Here is a 16,144-nt window from a genome sequence, read left to right as displayed (position 1 = left end):
AGGAGATAGAAATATGAGTAAACTGAGATTTTTGCCTACATCTAATAGAGATGGTATGGATGTATATAAATAACCCTGACACCACAAAGAATGTGAAAGGTTTCAAAAGGAAGAATGAACGAGAGGGAGAAAAAATTTGTTACTGGATAACATTAGGGAAGGCATAATGGAATAGGTGTCCTGGGAAATGGGTCTGAATTTTGTAGGTGGAAGGAGGTGAGTCTAGAAAGAGATGCCAGGACTGAGATGTGGAGATGAATAGGGGTATAAGAGGGCATGTTTGGGGGTCAGAGTCAAGGCTGCATATGTAGGGGAGGAGAGGGGAAGGTGTCAGGAATGTTCACATTGGGACCAGACCATCCAGGGTCTTGATACGTAGTTAGGGAGCTTGAATCTAAAATGGGAAGTGTCTACTTACAGGTTTTCAGGCAGAGACGGTATCATCTAGATTTTATTGACAAGGACCTTAAAGCTCAGAGAAGTTATGAGAGATAGGCCCAAAGTTATATGGCCAGTTACTACATGAAGAAGAAGAGGCTCAAATACCTCTAAGGCATGACTTAATGATGCCAGGTCAGAGTGAAAGTCTGAGGATAAAGCACAGAGGATTTGAGCCTTCAGCTTTGTGCAAGGACAGCACACTGCTGTCCATGGAAGTCAGCTAAGGGTGAATACATTTAGGGCTCTTTGAAATGGATCCCCCCTGCCCCGCCACATCCATCTAACTTAATGCTTTGGCTTATGCTTTTTAATTTAATTTAATTTTTATTTTCTTATTTTTCCTTCTGCAAGTGAAGGTTCAATTATCCTTATTACTTTGGGAGTCAGAGGGAGAACTCCATGTGTTAGAAAGACTGCATATAAATTAGAAATACACATGATGATGACTAATAGAAAGAAACCTTTTGAGAGAATAAAGTGGCAAAATTTACTATAGTTTGAAATGGATAAGTGCTGTCCAACTGGCAATTTTTTTTTAAACTGAAAAATATAGAATAGGAAATGTTAGAAGATTTCCTTTTTAGAACTTGGTAAAAATTATAGCAGATGAACATTAGGCAAAATCAAGGGGGGATTTTGCTCACATATGAAAGTTTATAAGAAATCTAGTTGAGTGTGGTTTCAGTATTCGCTGAAGTTTGTGGCTGTGTCAACAAAGATGGGTTAAAGTAAGCATATTTTAGATCCTAAACAGAGCAGCCTCATAGCCTAGAATAGAGAGCAGCTTTAAAATGCTTTAAAATGGGTTTCCTTTTCTTTCCTTCCAGCTGTGCCAAGTGCTAGGGGAAGATGAACTTGGCAAGTTCTTTGGACAGCAATGTTGATGTCGCTATCTCCACTGTCCCCATCTCCACTGTCCCCAGCAAGGAAGACACATTAGATTTCCAAAACCTTAAGTCCTTTTAATCAGTTCGTAATAGAGTTGGGGGAACTAGCCTAGGAGAGCTGCATGGTTATTCAACACAGTACTTCAACACCTGAAACACTTTAGCCAAATTCTTCAAAGTAGAACGGACAGTCTCAGCAGTCTCAACTTAAACTTGAGTTGATGAAATGAAGTGATGATTAAGACACCCTTGCTGGCATTTTCCCCTGCATCTTTTTTGGCCTATCTTGACCACAACTATTTTTCTAGTACTCTGGTGGATTTAATTTAAATAGTGTGGAGAAGGGCATGAATATCTAGGTTAACTTCTTCATTTTACTTGTGTACCTTCTTGATTTTACTTATCACTCTTTACCCTGATAAAAATTCTTTTTACTTTAGGTAAAAACACCCAGGACCAAGTGACTCTTCAGTTATGCAAGATACCATTGTAATGTATCTAATTTCTCCCTGGTGTAAATTCAATTTTCTAAGGACTAGGAAAAAATTTTGATCTTCTTTTTTTTTTTAAATAAAATTTTCTGTATTTATTGTGCTTAATAACTACTGTAATATAAATTTTTATAAGTCCCAATATAATACTGAAGTTTTCTTGAAATATTTTATGTTTACTTTCTTCTTTATCCTTATGTCTTGAATTAGGAAAATTTTGTAAAAATACTAATTTTCCAGATCCATTTCTGGTCCTATAAGAATAAAACCTGCATGTCGATGGAAAATGATTTTTAAATAGTCTTAATATCAAGAAAACTTATTATTATTAACATAAAAGTTAATTTCCCAGAGAAGATTATGGGAAGATGGTAGAGTAGGAAGTACCAGGAATCAGTTTCCCCAACTGGACCAGAATTGAACTGGCAGAATCTGTCTGATGTAAATATGTTGTAACTCTAGAGTCTGTTGAGGTCTTGCAGCTAGTAAGGGAGGTTTTAGATGGTAAATTGTTGTTACTGAGTCAATTTTAGCTCTTACCATAGTAGCAGCTCCTTACCACCTTTCTTTCCCAGCCCCATGGCATGAAGTTACTCATTTTTTCCTGAAACAATTGCATGCAGTTTATGGGAGCCAGGATGGGCAAAAAGGACATTGTCCTACAAAAATCAGGACTTGTCTCTGACTACTGATTGCTGCTTCTGATCACAGAGGGGCAGGGAAGGGGGCAGTGACCACTGTTAACTGCACCTGTCCCCATTGTTGCAAGCCTCTTTCCCTCCGGCTGAAGTGACTTCCAGAAGATTTTAAGGGCCAGAACTCTTTTCTTATCATTTCATTCTCCCCTCCCCCCCTTTGAGAACCAGATATTAAGAAATCAGACATTTACAAGCAACCATATATATAGGAGAAATTAGAAAGTGACCGTGCATTCCTAGGAAAAGGCAGAGGCTCAGAGAAGACCTGAGAAAATCTTAAGTTTATACCTCAGGCTGATTCTTGGTACAAAGACAGCCTATAAAAACACAGGCAAAAACAAAAATTACAAAACCCAGTAAACCCCAGGGAAGAAAGAGAATCTGATTTTTAGATATTCAGATGTCCAGTTTTCAACATTATTAGATTCAAATGTCGAGTTTTCAGCAACAACAGCAACAAAATCACAAGGCATACACAGAAACAGGAAAGTATGTGTATTTTCATTCAAAAGAAAAAAATACACCAACAGAAGCTGTTTCTGAAATAGACTTGATTGTGGATCTACTAGAGAAAGACTTTAAAATAACTCTTAAAGATGCTCAGAGAACTAAAGGAAGACACGGGGAAATGAAAAAAAATGTGTGAACCAAATGGAAATATCAGTAAAGATTTAGAAAACCTAAAAAGAAACCAAAATGAAATTCTGGAGCTGAAAGGAACAATAACTGAAATGAACAATTCACTAGATGGATTTAAAGGCAGATTTGAGCATGCAGAAGAAAGAATCAGCACTTAAGAGGCTGGAAATTATTGTCGAGTCTCAAGAATAGAAAAGTGATCAGAGCAATGGCAGTTCTGGGACTCCCTTAAACAGACCAACATACACATTATGGAAGCCTCAGAAAGAAGAAAGAGAAATGGAAAAGATAATATTTGAAGAAATAATGGCCCAAGACTTGCCAAATTTGATAAAAGATACTAACATAAATGTCTAAGAAACTCAACAATCTCCAAACAGGATGAATTTAAAGAGACCTACCTTGAGACATGTTTAAACTAAACTTTTGAAAGCCAAAGACAAAACAAGAATCTTGAAAGTAGCAAGAAAAGTGACCCATAATATGCAAGGAAACATCAACAGGATTATTAGCATATTTCTCTTTAACAGAAACTTTGAAGGCCAGAAGGCAGTGGGCTGATGTATTCAAAGTGCTGAAAGAAAAAACTTGTCAACCAAGAGTATTTTGTCTGGAAAAATTGTCTTTCAAAAGTGAAGGAGAAATTAAGATATTTCCAGATAAACAAAAGCTGAGGGAGCTCATTACCCCTACACCTGCCCTGCAAGAAATACTAAAGAGAGTCCTGCAGATTGAAATGAAAGGACATTAGACAATAACTTGAAGCTGTATGAAGAAATAAAGGTCACAGGAAAGGTAAATACATGGGCAAATATACCAGCTAGTGTTGTTATAAAAATGATTTGTAACTCTACTTTTTGTTTCTACATGATGTAAGAGACTAATGCACTAAAAAAGCAATTATTAGTCTAAAAGATAGTGTAATTATAACTTTGGTTTATAACCCCATATTCTTTTTCCTACATAATTTAAGAAGCTAGTGCATTTAAAAATATTAGTTTATGTTTTTGACACACAAGGTATAGAGATGTAATTGTGTGAGGTCAGCAACTGAAAGGAGAGGGGACAGAGATATAAAGAAGTACATATTTATATGTTATTGAAGTTAAGTTAGTATAAATCCAAATTAGAGTGTATAACTTCAGACATAAATACAATCCCTATGGTAACTACAAAGAAAATAGAATATATATGGAGGGAAATAAAAAAAGAGTTTAAACATTTTACTATAAAAATCAACTAAACACAAAAGATGACAGTAATGCAAAGAATGAGGGACAACAAAGTTATAGGGTATATAGAGAATAAATAGCAAATTGACACAAATAAGTCCCTCCTTATCAGTCAGCCTTAACAGGAAGGAATCTCTGACCTATGCTATAACATGGATGAACCCTGAGGACATTATGCTCAGTGAAACAAGACAATCAAAAAAAAAAAAGGGACAAATTTTATATGATTTAATTAATATGAGGTATTTAGAGTAGTCAGAATCATAGACTGAAAGTAGAATGAATGGTGGTTTCCCAAGGCTGGGGGAAGGGAGGAATGGGGAGTTAGTGTTTGAATGGTATAGAGTTTCAGTTTTGCAAATAAAAACATTCTGGAAATGGGTGATGATGATGGTTGTACAGTAGTATGAATGAACTAATACCACTGTATTGTATGCTAATAGGGCGCCGGCCCCATATACCGAGGGTGGTGGGTTCAAACCCAGCCCCGGGTGAACTGCAACCAAAAAATAGCTGGGCATTGTGGCGGGTGCCTGTAGTCCCAGCTGCTCGGGAGGCTGAGGCAGGAGAATCGCGAAAGCCCAAGAGCTGGAGGTTGCTGTGAGTCCTGTGACATCATGGCACTCTACCGAGGGTGGTAAAGTGAGACTCTGTCTGTACAAAAAAAAAAAAAATGGTTAAGCTAATAAATTTTCTATATATTTTATCATAAGAAAACATTGGAATAAAATGCTAACATGGTAACATATTCAAAGCTTTAACATTTTCCAAGGGCTTCCTTATCTCTGCCCTCTGTGAAGGCAGGGTCTTTGGGTGGTGTATCTCAGAGATGTGTCCATGGTGTCTACATAGAGCCAGGTGTGTAATAGACACTTTAAAAATTGTTATTAAATATTGATGAATGAATATATTGTCTTATTTCAGCATCACAACTACTTTATGAGAACTTATCAAACATAACTAGTTCTATGGTCTATAGCGCTACCAGGAACACTGAATCAGTGAATAGTGAATACTGAAACATTGCTCCTAGGTAAATATAGCATAAGGTTCCTTCAAGCCTCTAGTCACACATTTTATCAACTAATCAATAAAAGAACCTTGTGTATTTCTATTAAAGGACAACTTATTTAGAATATATTGTTGATTCAGTGACATTGAACTCACAGCCAACAACCTATAACTCATGCCTAAGTGAAGCTTATCTGAGCCTCAGGACACATCATAGCCTTCTTGTGCTTAGAACACTACACAGCTTGTCAGTGCTATGCTTGAGGGCCATTTTAAATAGAAATTCACCAAAACAAGTATAAAAATGTAAAACATGTGGCACTAAATAGGCTACAGAAAGAAGACACTTGTTCTCAGTATCCAGGCTAAAACCAGAAAGTAAAGTGTTGCCTTTTTCTACCTCAGCTGGGAATATTTGTGTTGGTGACTTCAATTTTTACTTGGAATTGTTGCTTTGCTGTGCATGTCTGAGAATGACCAGGAAAGTGTGGAGTGGGGTGGGGGTGGGGGTTACAAATAGTTATTAGTGAGCAGGTGAATTGGAAGACATGTATGGGATTTGTAAGTGATGAGGATTGACTGTACTAATATGTCCTTTTTGTGTATTTGGGAAAATCCAGAAAGAAAAAATTTTCAAGATCAGAAAGATTTGTCTGAGGTCATACAAGTAGAATTAAAACCTACGTCTTCTTGCTGCTGAATCAATGTCTTCCAATACCCCACTCTGCTTTCTTTGGAAGTGGAGGGGGATTCTATGATATAATACAGTCTTTTCCCCCTTTATTAAGTCATAACTGTGTACATTGATGCATTTAAGGGGTACAAGGTACTGATTTTATATACAGTGTGGAATGATTACATTGAACTGATTAACATAACCATCACCTTGATTACTTATTTGTTTTGGTAAGACATTTATACTCTATTCTTAATGGTTTTGAAATGTACCATTGCATTATGTGCATTAGGTGAGGTCCCATCAAATACCTTCCCTCCTCCTGGCCTCAACCTTCCCTCCTCTTTCCTGCTTCTTCCCTCCTTCTTTCTGTAGTATAGTTATGTTTTACCATTCATATGAATGGGTAGGTGATTGTATATTGGTTTCATAGTAGTATTGAGTACATTGGATACTATTTTTTTTCCATTCTTGAGATACTTTACTAAGAAGAATATGTTCCAGCTTCATCCAGGTAAACATGAAAATGTGACATCTCAATTTTTAATGGCTGTATAGTATTCCATAGTATACATATACCACAATTTGTTAATCCATTCATGAGTTGATGGGCACTGAGCTGCTTCCATGACTTGGCAATTATGAATTGGGCTGCAATAAACATTCTGGTGCAAATGTCTTTGCTGTAAAATGATTTTTGATCATCTGGGTATAAACCTAGTAGAGAAATTGCAGGATTGAATGGTAGGTCTATTTTTAGCTCCTTGGGTGTTCTACAAACTTCTTTCCAAAAAGGCCATATTAGCTTGCATTCTTACCAGAAGTTTAAAAGTGTTCCCTTCCCTCCAGTCTTAATGATAGTCACCATGCAGTACTTTAATTTCAGATCTATAATACCAACATGGCAAAATATACCTGTATACCCTAAATGTTCAAAATGGGAAGGCAATAATTGTCCCTTATGTAATATTAATTTTATGACATTCTCAATATTTAAAAATATTTCCCCCCAGATTGTGTTTTGTAAGACAACAGTATTGCATGAGCTCTTAAAAGATATTCTGTAACAGAAGGTCTTCAAGGTCAAGAGATTTTGGGAAACATTGACCAAAATGACCATTTTCTTTACTGTAGACACCTTAGAGCTGCTAATAAGCTTGCGTGTGTGGTCAGTCTCTCAGAGCATGTAATTGTGAAACACCCAGCAACATCATTCGTTCCAAAGATCATGGTTTGGAAAATGTTGTGCAATATTATGGACAAAATTCCTGGGAAGATGAGAGAGGAGAAAGTTAAAATTAAAAGTCAAGTGAGATTGGGTGATATTCTTTACCTTACACTACTACAGAATTGTAGCACATGAAACAAGCTCTCCAGCAGCAATTCTCTTTGTGAAGAGACAGTGTTCACCTGCCCAGGGTTAAGGAAGCAGAGTTCACTCAAGCCCATGCAGTGTACAGTGTGCAGACCCGCTGAATCTCCTTGAACCTATGGGGTCCTGTGGAGGCTGCAGAGAAGATTTTCTTTACAGCCAATGGTCAAGCAAGGGGTCTTAGCAGTGGAGGGCTTATATAAAGGGTTGAATAGTAGTCTCCCTCCACTTTGAAATATATGTTTAACCAGAACCTTTGAGTGCCACCTGATTTGGAAATAGAGTCTTTGCAGATGTAATTAAGAATCTCTGGATGAGATCATCTTGGGTTATCTGGGTGGGCACTAATTTTGGGGATAAGCATCTTCATAGCAGAAAAGGCAGAAGGAGACTTGCGATACAGAGAGAAGACACGTAAAGACAGAGGCAGAGATTGCAAGTGTGTGGCCACAAGCCTGGGAACTCCTGGAGCCATCAGAAGCTGGAAGAGGCAAGACAGGGATGCTTCTCTAGAGCCTTTAGAACAGTGGTCCCCATCCTTTTTGGCACTACGGTCTGGCTTTATGGGAGACAGTTTTTCCACAGGCAGGTGGAGAGGCAGGAGGCAGAACTTAGGCAGTGATGGGAGTGATGGGACACAGCTGTAAATACAGGTGGAGCTTGGCTTGCTGACCAAGCTGCTTACCTCCTGCTGTGCAGCCTGGTTCCTAACAAGACACGAATCTGGAATCTTTTTGGCACCAGGGACCAGTTTCATGGAAGACAATTTTGCCATGGATGGTGGTGGGGAGGTAGTGGTGGTGGTGGTTAAAGTGGTGGTGGTGGTGGGTTGGGGCATGAGGGATGGGACAGAAAGCGGAGCTCAAATGGTGATGCTATGCAGAGATTCTTAGCAGGCTGCTGACCAGTTGGGGACTGCAGCTTTAGAGGGAGCTTGGTCTGTGTAGTGGAAGGATGAAGGAAAGTGCATGTGGATTGTTTGGAGGACAAGTCCTCCACAGAGGTAGGAAGGATGCTCCACTGCCTGGTGAAGAGTTAGAACAGAGTACCTTTGAGTGAGTACCCACTGCAAGGAAATACAATAAACCTCCCTTGTCTTGGTGAAATCAGTGGTATTTCTGGTTCACAAACGGGTTTCAAAGGGAGGTTAGTGCACAGGCAGCATGGTCCTGATATTGCTGGGTCCCATATCTTTCAGGACTGTAAAGCACTCCCTGGATGGTGCAGTGTGAATTTTGGGAAGATGTGTCCCAATGAAAACACTTCCTGTCTATTCAGCCATTGCAAATGAAGTAGAAAATAGTTGCTAACAAATGAAAAATGTGCTACCATTTCTTCCATTTAGGAAAATGGCACAACATTCCCAAGGGAATGATTCTATTGTTTTGGAGTAGCTCCCATGGGAATTCTGATTGGGAACAACAAGATTTCCTGGGCATGTTGAGGATGAGTCAGAATGAGACAAAGATAATGCTTCGCTGCTCTGTATAATAAGGTAAAATAGACGCAGGGGGCTGTAAATGGAAAGGGCAGGGGATGTGAGGAGGGCAGAGAGAGCGAGAGGTCCTCCTAGGAACATGGAGAATATGTGTAACCATATTTTTGGCCCCTGGGAATTTTTTTATAATCAAGAATGGCCAATCCGTGTCTACCTTTAACTCATACTGAAGCTGTAATTATTCTCTATTACCCTCAAGTCCTCAATAAAACTCCATACACAGTCTTGTGTTAGAAATGCCTCAGAAAATGTAGAAAAAACATAGTATCAAGTGGTATGGAAGTGGTTGCCAAGAGGACATCTGCCACAGAGACTGGGACAGAAGAGCAGGCAATGGGAGAGATGCAGGCTGTGGAGCTGATTCTGGGGAGACAGAGGCAGATCTTGAGGGAGGGTCTATCCCTCCTGCCTTGTGTGGCCTGGGAGCTTTATTCAGATACAAAAGGGAAGGTTTGTCCCAGAAAAATGGGGTCATTCAGACCAAGTATATCTGGGCTCTTGGGTAAAGTCAACTATGCTCGGAAGTGGTGGAGGGATATGGGCGGGATTTGAATGTGCTTCACAGAGGGAGATTTGTCAGGCTATTTATACAAACCACCAAATTCATTGCTTTATATTGTTAAACTAATACATATAACTCTTCGGAAAAGCATCTATCCTATATTCCCAATATTATCACAAGGTTGCGCATTCATGTGTTTGGTGTGTGGCTGTGACAAGTCTAAGGAAACTATGCCAACTAGAAAATGTCCTGACACCAGTGCCCTGTGGAAAACTGTGCAGAACACTTCTATGGGTGATGCAGAAATGTGATTTGAATAAGGAGCAGAGAGAAATGGGACAGGCAGAATGACAGTGGGCCGGGTTCAGTGGAATCCACTGAAAATGATTGCAGAAGGAAAGCAAAATTGTAACCTAGGAATACCCCATTTGGCATTTGTAACCTGAACTCATTTTAAGAGTAGAATAGTGGTTGGTTTGAATCTACTTGGTAATAATTAAAGTGGGAATTGGTGCTAAGTGTGTTTAGTCTGCCCCCCAAATACTGTACTTATTCTTGTCAGATATAAAGGTTTTACGTATCTAATAACAGGTAGGGGCGAAATACCACATAAGGCTGAGAGTCCATGTCACCCAAGGCTGTCATCTTCATGTGAGCATCACTTAACAGGACATCAGGGATCCTTACTTTAGAGATTAGTAAATCTGCTGAAAAAGGGCTACTTTGGAGAAAAGAATTGTCCATTTGTGTGTAGGGGACCATTTGCTTTACTATGTCTTCCCACTTGATTAGGCTGATGTCTGGGTTTCCAGTTCCTTCTGAGGCCTGAGAGAGGATTAGATCACTCATTTCCAACTGGTCATTTCTCTCTGTGGATGGAAGAATCAGTGCTAATTGATACTTTTTATATTTAATTACATTTAATTTCTTCTCTCTGGCTGCCCTGAAACCAAGAAGAGGAAAACAGTGTTCTACATGCAAATCTTCTAACATAAACATTTCTTAACCTCATTTGCTTCAAGATTGGCCCAAATATAGAATCCTTAAGATAAAAGCCATTTAAAGCAGTTTCTTATCTGTATGTTGATCCTGTCTCTTGAAGTCCCTCTTTTTGGAAACTATTTCTGAGATTTTTGTGCTGGGAATTTGCTCAATTTCTACTTCCCTAGCACCCAACTCTTGTGTATCTGATATTGATAAAATCATTTCCCAGGCCTTTTGTTATCTTGTCTAAACTAATTCCATAACCTTTAGGTTCATCTTTCTCCCTTTGAATCATCAGAAACAGGGCTGTGGGAACATCATCCCTCCTTCAAAATCCTGATGTTTTCCACTTACTTCTGGATAAAGTTCTTTACCCTGGTCCCAATTTATTGTTCTCACTTTCTATTATTCTTCGGCACCAGTCAAGCTGTTTCATTTGACCTTTCTCCATTGTCTTGCATTTTACCCAGTGAGAACACATTTCCAATTCTCTCTCCTCCCCCGCTCTGTTTTTCTCTTTGTCTCTCTGAATCCTGACACCCGCCAAGAAGCAGGTTGCATTTTCCTGTTCTGGGATACTTGCTCTGACTATCCCAGTCTGATGAGATCTCTCCTTCCTTTAACATCAAAGACTTTATTGTCAAGGGCGTTGATTTGGTGATCTAAAGAGTCAAGCTAAGGAACTGAATAGAACAAAAAGGAGATTTTTTGGGAAAAAAAATTCTGCTACATGTAAGTATGAGGAGTTCTGATAAGTTTATTAATCTTCATTGAGTCTTATTTTTTTTATTCCTAAAATGGAGACAAATCATTCTTTCTACTTTTCCTGGTTATCATGAGGATTAATAAATGTAATATATATGTAAAAGTCCTTGTGGTCTGAAGAGTCTTACACAAGTGTGTGTTATTATACCTGCTGTTAGAGATCTGTTATTGAATTGACTCACTATCAAAACCTACCCTTGTTATTTAATGCTTCATATATTTATGTCTAATCAGTAGAACTCACTTTGCCAGCAGGCCTACAAATGCAATGATAACGTGCATTAGTTTTCCAACTCATGCCTTGACCTACTACCACCTCCATGCCTACCATTATTAGCAGTAATAACCCCTCTTGGGATTTCCCAACACCCCCATTCTCTAATTGTTTAAGAACCAAAGAGTTTACTTTATTGTTTCTTTATTTGGTTCTTTCAAGGCAAGTCTTGTTCTTCAAAGAAAGGCAGAGAAAGAGGATGGGAAATTCTAGTTTGTCTACAGTTGGTTATTGGTTTCCCCCAGTTTGGTGGATATTTCTGTCTTTAGGAATAATGCTTTGATAGGCCCAGATGTCTACACAGGTGGTGGATGCTGTGGATCCACATGTATGGCAGAATGATGTCCTGCCAGTGTCTGTGGCAGCCTCAGAAGTGGCAGCTCATATCTCCCTGAAAGAGAACATGCTTCCAGGAGCACAGCCCACTAATAGTCTCCACTGTCTCACCTTCTCATTGGGTTGGGGAGTATACTAGAATCAGGACATTCTGCTTAATACAGATGCTTCTAACAGACAGCTTTGGCACAAACACTCAACATCTGCCTGGCCGAGATGTCCCTGGAACTGCTCTGTGGATCCTTTTAATTTAACCTGACTTGTTTCTTTCTCTTTTCCCAGTGCCTGTCCTGAATCATGGTGTGAAGACTCTTCTTACCTTCTTTTTCCTTCTCTTACTATTCTGTAGGAGAATTTCCTCTGAGAAACCCATTTCACATCTAATCCTGCTTTGGTATCTATTTTTAGGAAGATCTGAAACAACATAGAAGGATCTCCGCCTCACCCCATACTCATTGAAACTCTTAAACCCTTGTTTTGACCCTAGACTCCTTCTTTCCTGGCAAACCCTCCTCTGAGCCTCCCCTTTCTTGCCAGTGGACCTTGAAAAGGGCCATTTTGGTCTTTCCTGACAGATACCCTAATTGTGAATCTCAGAGAGTGTGGGTTGAGTTTTCCAAAGACTCCTTAGAAGACTCTCAGTTTCTTTCTGCAAAGTGCCTTATCCTATCCATGGAACCCAGCAATCAAGGGGAGAGAGACATTTTTTGTGTCCTTTTACAGTATATATGTCTTATTCTGTCCTTTCCTCAGAGAGTGTGCCTATCACTCTTACATTTTGAAATCCAAGGCAGGAGCAATTTAAGTTATTTTTTTCTAAAAATGAACAATCAATTAACTAACCAACTAACCAACCAACCAACTAATGAAAAAACTGTCCAAGAAACTTGCTGTTTCTACTCTTAGACTTAATAGAGGCTCACATGCTCCTCAGTGAGCATCCTTTTCATATATTTTGTCATATTCCGCTATACTGGAAGCTTTTTGAGAACTTCTTCTTGAGTTTCAGATTGTTTGTCTTTAAAATTGAGGGATTGATTAAATTATCTTAAAGATCCCTTTTAGTTGTGTGATTTCCAAGGACAATACAGTATTAGCAAAGACATAGCAAAAAATGTTTATCCTTTATGTAATAAGTCTGTTCTTTTTGACAATATAATTATCATTTTCCAATTTGTCCACATGCATTACATTATTTGATCTGTGTACCCAGCTTGTGAAATGACAGAGTAAACACTAGCTTCTTTTTCCTGTTAGGAACTTGAGACTTGTTGAAGTCAAATGACAAGCCCAAGATCCTAGAGAAGGTTCTGGGTCTGGTGTGCCTTGTTTAATTAAGATGCCATATGATTTTCTGTTCATTGCACGCTCTATACCTATGAACTTAGCGAAGCACCTTTTTATTGCTCTTATTCTTGGGGGAAGGGGCAAGAGAAAGTATGGCAGATTCAAATGCCTAAAGGGCCCATGCAGGAGACGTTAGTAAAACTAGGTCAGGAGGCAGGGGACTGTGGCAAACTGAGGAGCACAGGTCTGATCTGAAAGGGATCATCCCTGTTCAGCTCTGTTCTCTGTTGTCACTCAGGAATGCTGGCCCAAGGTTGCCAAATTTTCAGCGTTTCAGGAAAGCTGGAAATGCATGTCTTAATATGAAATGTTCATTTAAAAATGTTAAATAATTTTAGAAAAAGATTAAAAACCCTGCGAGGCCCAAAACGCATGCATCTGTAGGTGGCGTTTGGTGCTATAGATCCACAATTTGGGGACTGCTGCATTGGAAGTAGGAGCCACGTTTAACGTAACTCCGTAAGCTATGAAGTGATTTGGTGAGCTTTGCTACTTTTATTAAAAGTTTGATATAAACAATGACAAGTAAGAATAGCTAGTAATTGTTGAATGCTTGCTGTGTTTCAGGGAGTATGCTAGGTGGTTTTGCCCAGAATTCTTCTAGCAATTTTATGAGAAATCTATTATTATCTTTATGTTATAGGCAAGGGAGCTGAGGCCCAGAGCTGACTTAATTTGCTAAGAGTACACAGTCAGTAAATCCAGGGTTTTGGCTTCAATTTGTGTTTTCTATGTGCTTTTTGTTTATTACACCACATTGCCAATATTCTCAGGGAAGAGAGAGGGAAAGGGTAAAATGAAAAATGTGATATTTTCCCTCTTTTGAAACAAATTAGAGGTAATTTCTCTTTATGGAGAACTTAGAAGATAAGCATTGTCTTCCTTTCTGGAATGGGAGAGATGTCCTCATCTCTGGGAAAAGGAGAGGAAGGGGTAGGAAGAGGAGATGTCCTGTGGTCGGATGAGCTCCTATTTTCTTTCAAAAACTGTAAGCCAGAAATAGACAAGGCCCCCAATCAGCTAGAGTCTGGCTTTTGTGTTCAGTCAGTCTGTCTGCTCTGACCATAATGTCCTGTGAGATGTCCTCCAGCTTATTCCTGTGATCTTTTTCTCCCATTTCCAGAAAGGAAACCTCATTAAAAAAGAGAGAGAGAGAGAGAGAGCGAGAGAGCGCTCTTTTGTATAGGGTCTGAAGTCAAGTCCAAATATAACAGGAGCCCAATAACTTCCCCCACCCGCTAGGGTTTTAAACCCAATTCCCTCTGCCCAGATGGCTGCTACAGAAAGACAGAGCGTTCACCCACTGCTTCCTCCTTTTGTTGACTGCCCCCTGATTATAGCTAATGACTCCCAGCTGTACTGCCTCCAAAGACTTGGGGAAGATGAATCTTTAAAAAATAATTTAATAACTAGACTCCTCCAGGGATGGGTGGGGTTGATGCCAATCCCATTGGAGCACTGCCTCATTCACAAGCTTGCTGGATGGTGTGCCTTGGAAGGGGAGGAGAGTTGCTATGTACGTTTTGAAGCCCTCTTGATGTTTCCTGTAAAAATCTGATTGATTCCATTTTCTAACCTCAGTTGAAAAAAATTCATCTCTGAATAATTAAAAAAAAAGTTACATCTGTGTAAGATAGACTTCCACTTCAATACAGAGAATTTGAAAATGTCTTTTAGAGCTATGATTTTATAGTAATCAAGGATATTTTATATTCAGTATCTTTGGAATATTTTTCAGTATGGTTGTATCATACAAATACGTAGGTGTCTACAATATTTTAAAACTTGCCATTGGCATCCTGGAGTTTCCATTTTGTCTTGGAAATGCTAGGGCCTCTGAAATGTTGACTTTGTTTTTATCTTTTGTTTTTTCTTTTTATAGAGACAGGGTCTTGCTCCTGCTCAGGCTGATCTCAAACTCTTGAGCTCAAGCAATCTTTTCACCTCAGCCTCCCAGAATGCTAGGGTTACAGGCATGAGGCTGTAATGAATGAATGATCCTGAAATGTTGACTTTGAATACTATGAACCATCAGAGAAAAAAAAAATCAAAGCTCAAAGGACATCCATAATGAAAACTACCCAGAATGGACTTGTAGAGATGGGTAGGTCTCTTCTTTCTTCTACCTCCCCTCTTTTTCTTCTCCCCCTCTTCCTCCTTATTTTCTTCCTCATTTTTCTCTTTCTCTTACTCTTTCTTCTTTCCCTTTTTCTTCTTCAACAACAAAAATAACAATCTGAGAAAGGGGTGGAGTGAAAGAATTGTACCACCCTGAAATTTGATAATTTTCTCAAATCCATTTCTAGAAGCATTTGATAGTATCTGGGATCCTGTGACATGTCCTCCTAAAACTGCGGACATAATTCATCCCAGACATCAGTGATGAACATCTCCTATGAGCCATACCAGGTGCTGAGGTCAGATACATCAATAACTCGTTTTCTTCATGTCCTTTCAGAGCACTGGCTGAGCAAATCAGAGCACTGGCTTGAGCTACTAATGACTCTATTGTTGGTTTCTGTAATGATTACTTTGGGGAGCACCTTATCTTCCTGGAAGGCAGTGTGGCATGAGCTTTAGAGTCAGGGCTAGGTTTGAACTGTAATATTGACCCTTACTGAACCTTTCTGAGCTTTACCTTTATCCTTTGTAAAATGGAACTTGCAAGATTTTGGTGAGGAATAGCATCCTACTGGAAATCTGGACAGCTGTGTGTGCTTTTTTTAATTATTATTTTTATTTCAAAATATTAATTAAGAAGGTACTTGTGTTTTTGTTACATGGACATCAGGCATAATGCTTCAGTCAGAGATTTTGGTGTGCCCTTCACCAGAATACTTTTTAGTGTACCCAACAGGTAAGTTTTTATCCCATGGCCAACCTCCTGCCCTCCTTCCTCATTTCTTAGTTTCTCATGTCCTTCAGACATGGGCTTTGTGCCCATAAGTCCCTGTCTGTTAGCTCCTACTTGTTAGAAAATGTAGTGTTTAG

The sequence above is a fragment of the Nycticebus coucang genome, chromosome 9 (genome assembly GCF_027406575.1).
Source record: "Nycticebus coucang isolate mNycCou1 chromosome 9, mNycCou1.pri, whole genome shotgun sequence".
In the NCBI taxonomy this organism is placed as follows: domain Eukaryota; kingdom Metazoa; phylum Chordata; class Mammalia; order Primates; family Lorisidae; genus Nycticebus; species Nycticebus coucang.
Note: the sequence above shows the minus strand (reverse complement) of the source record.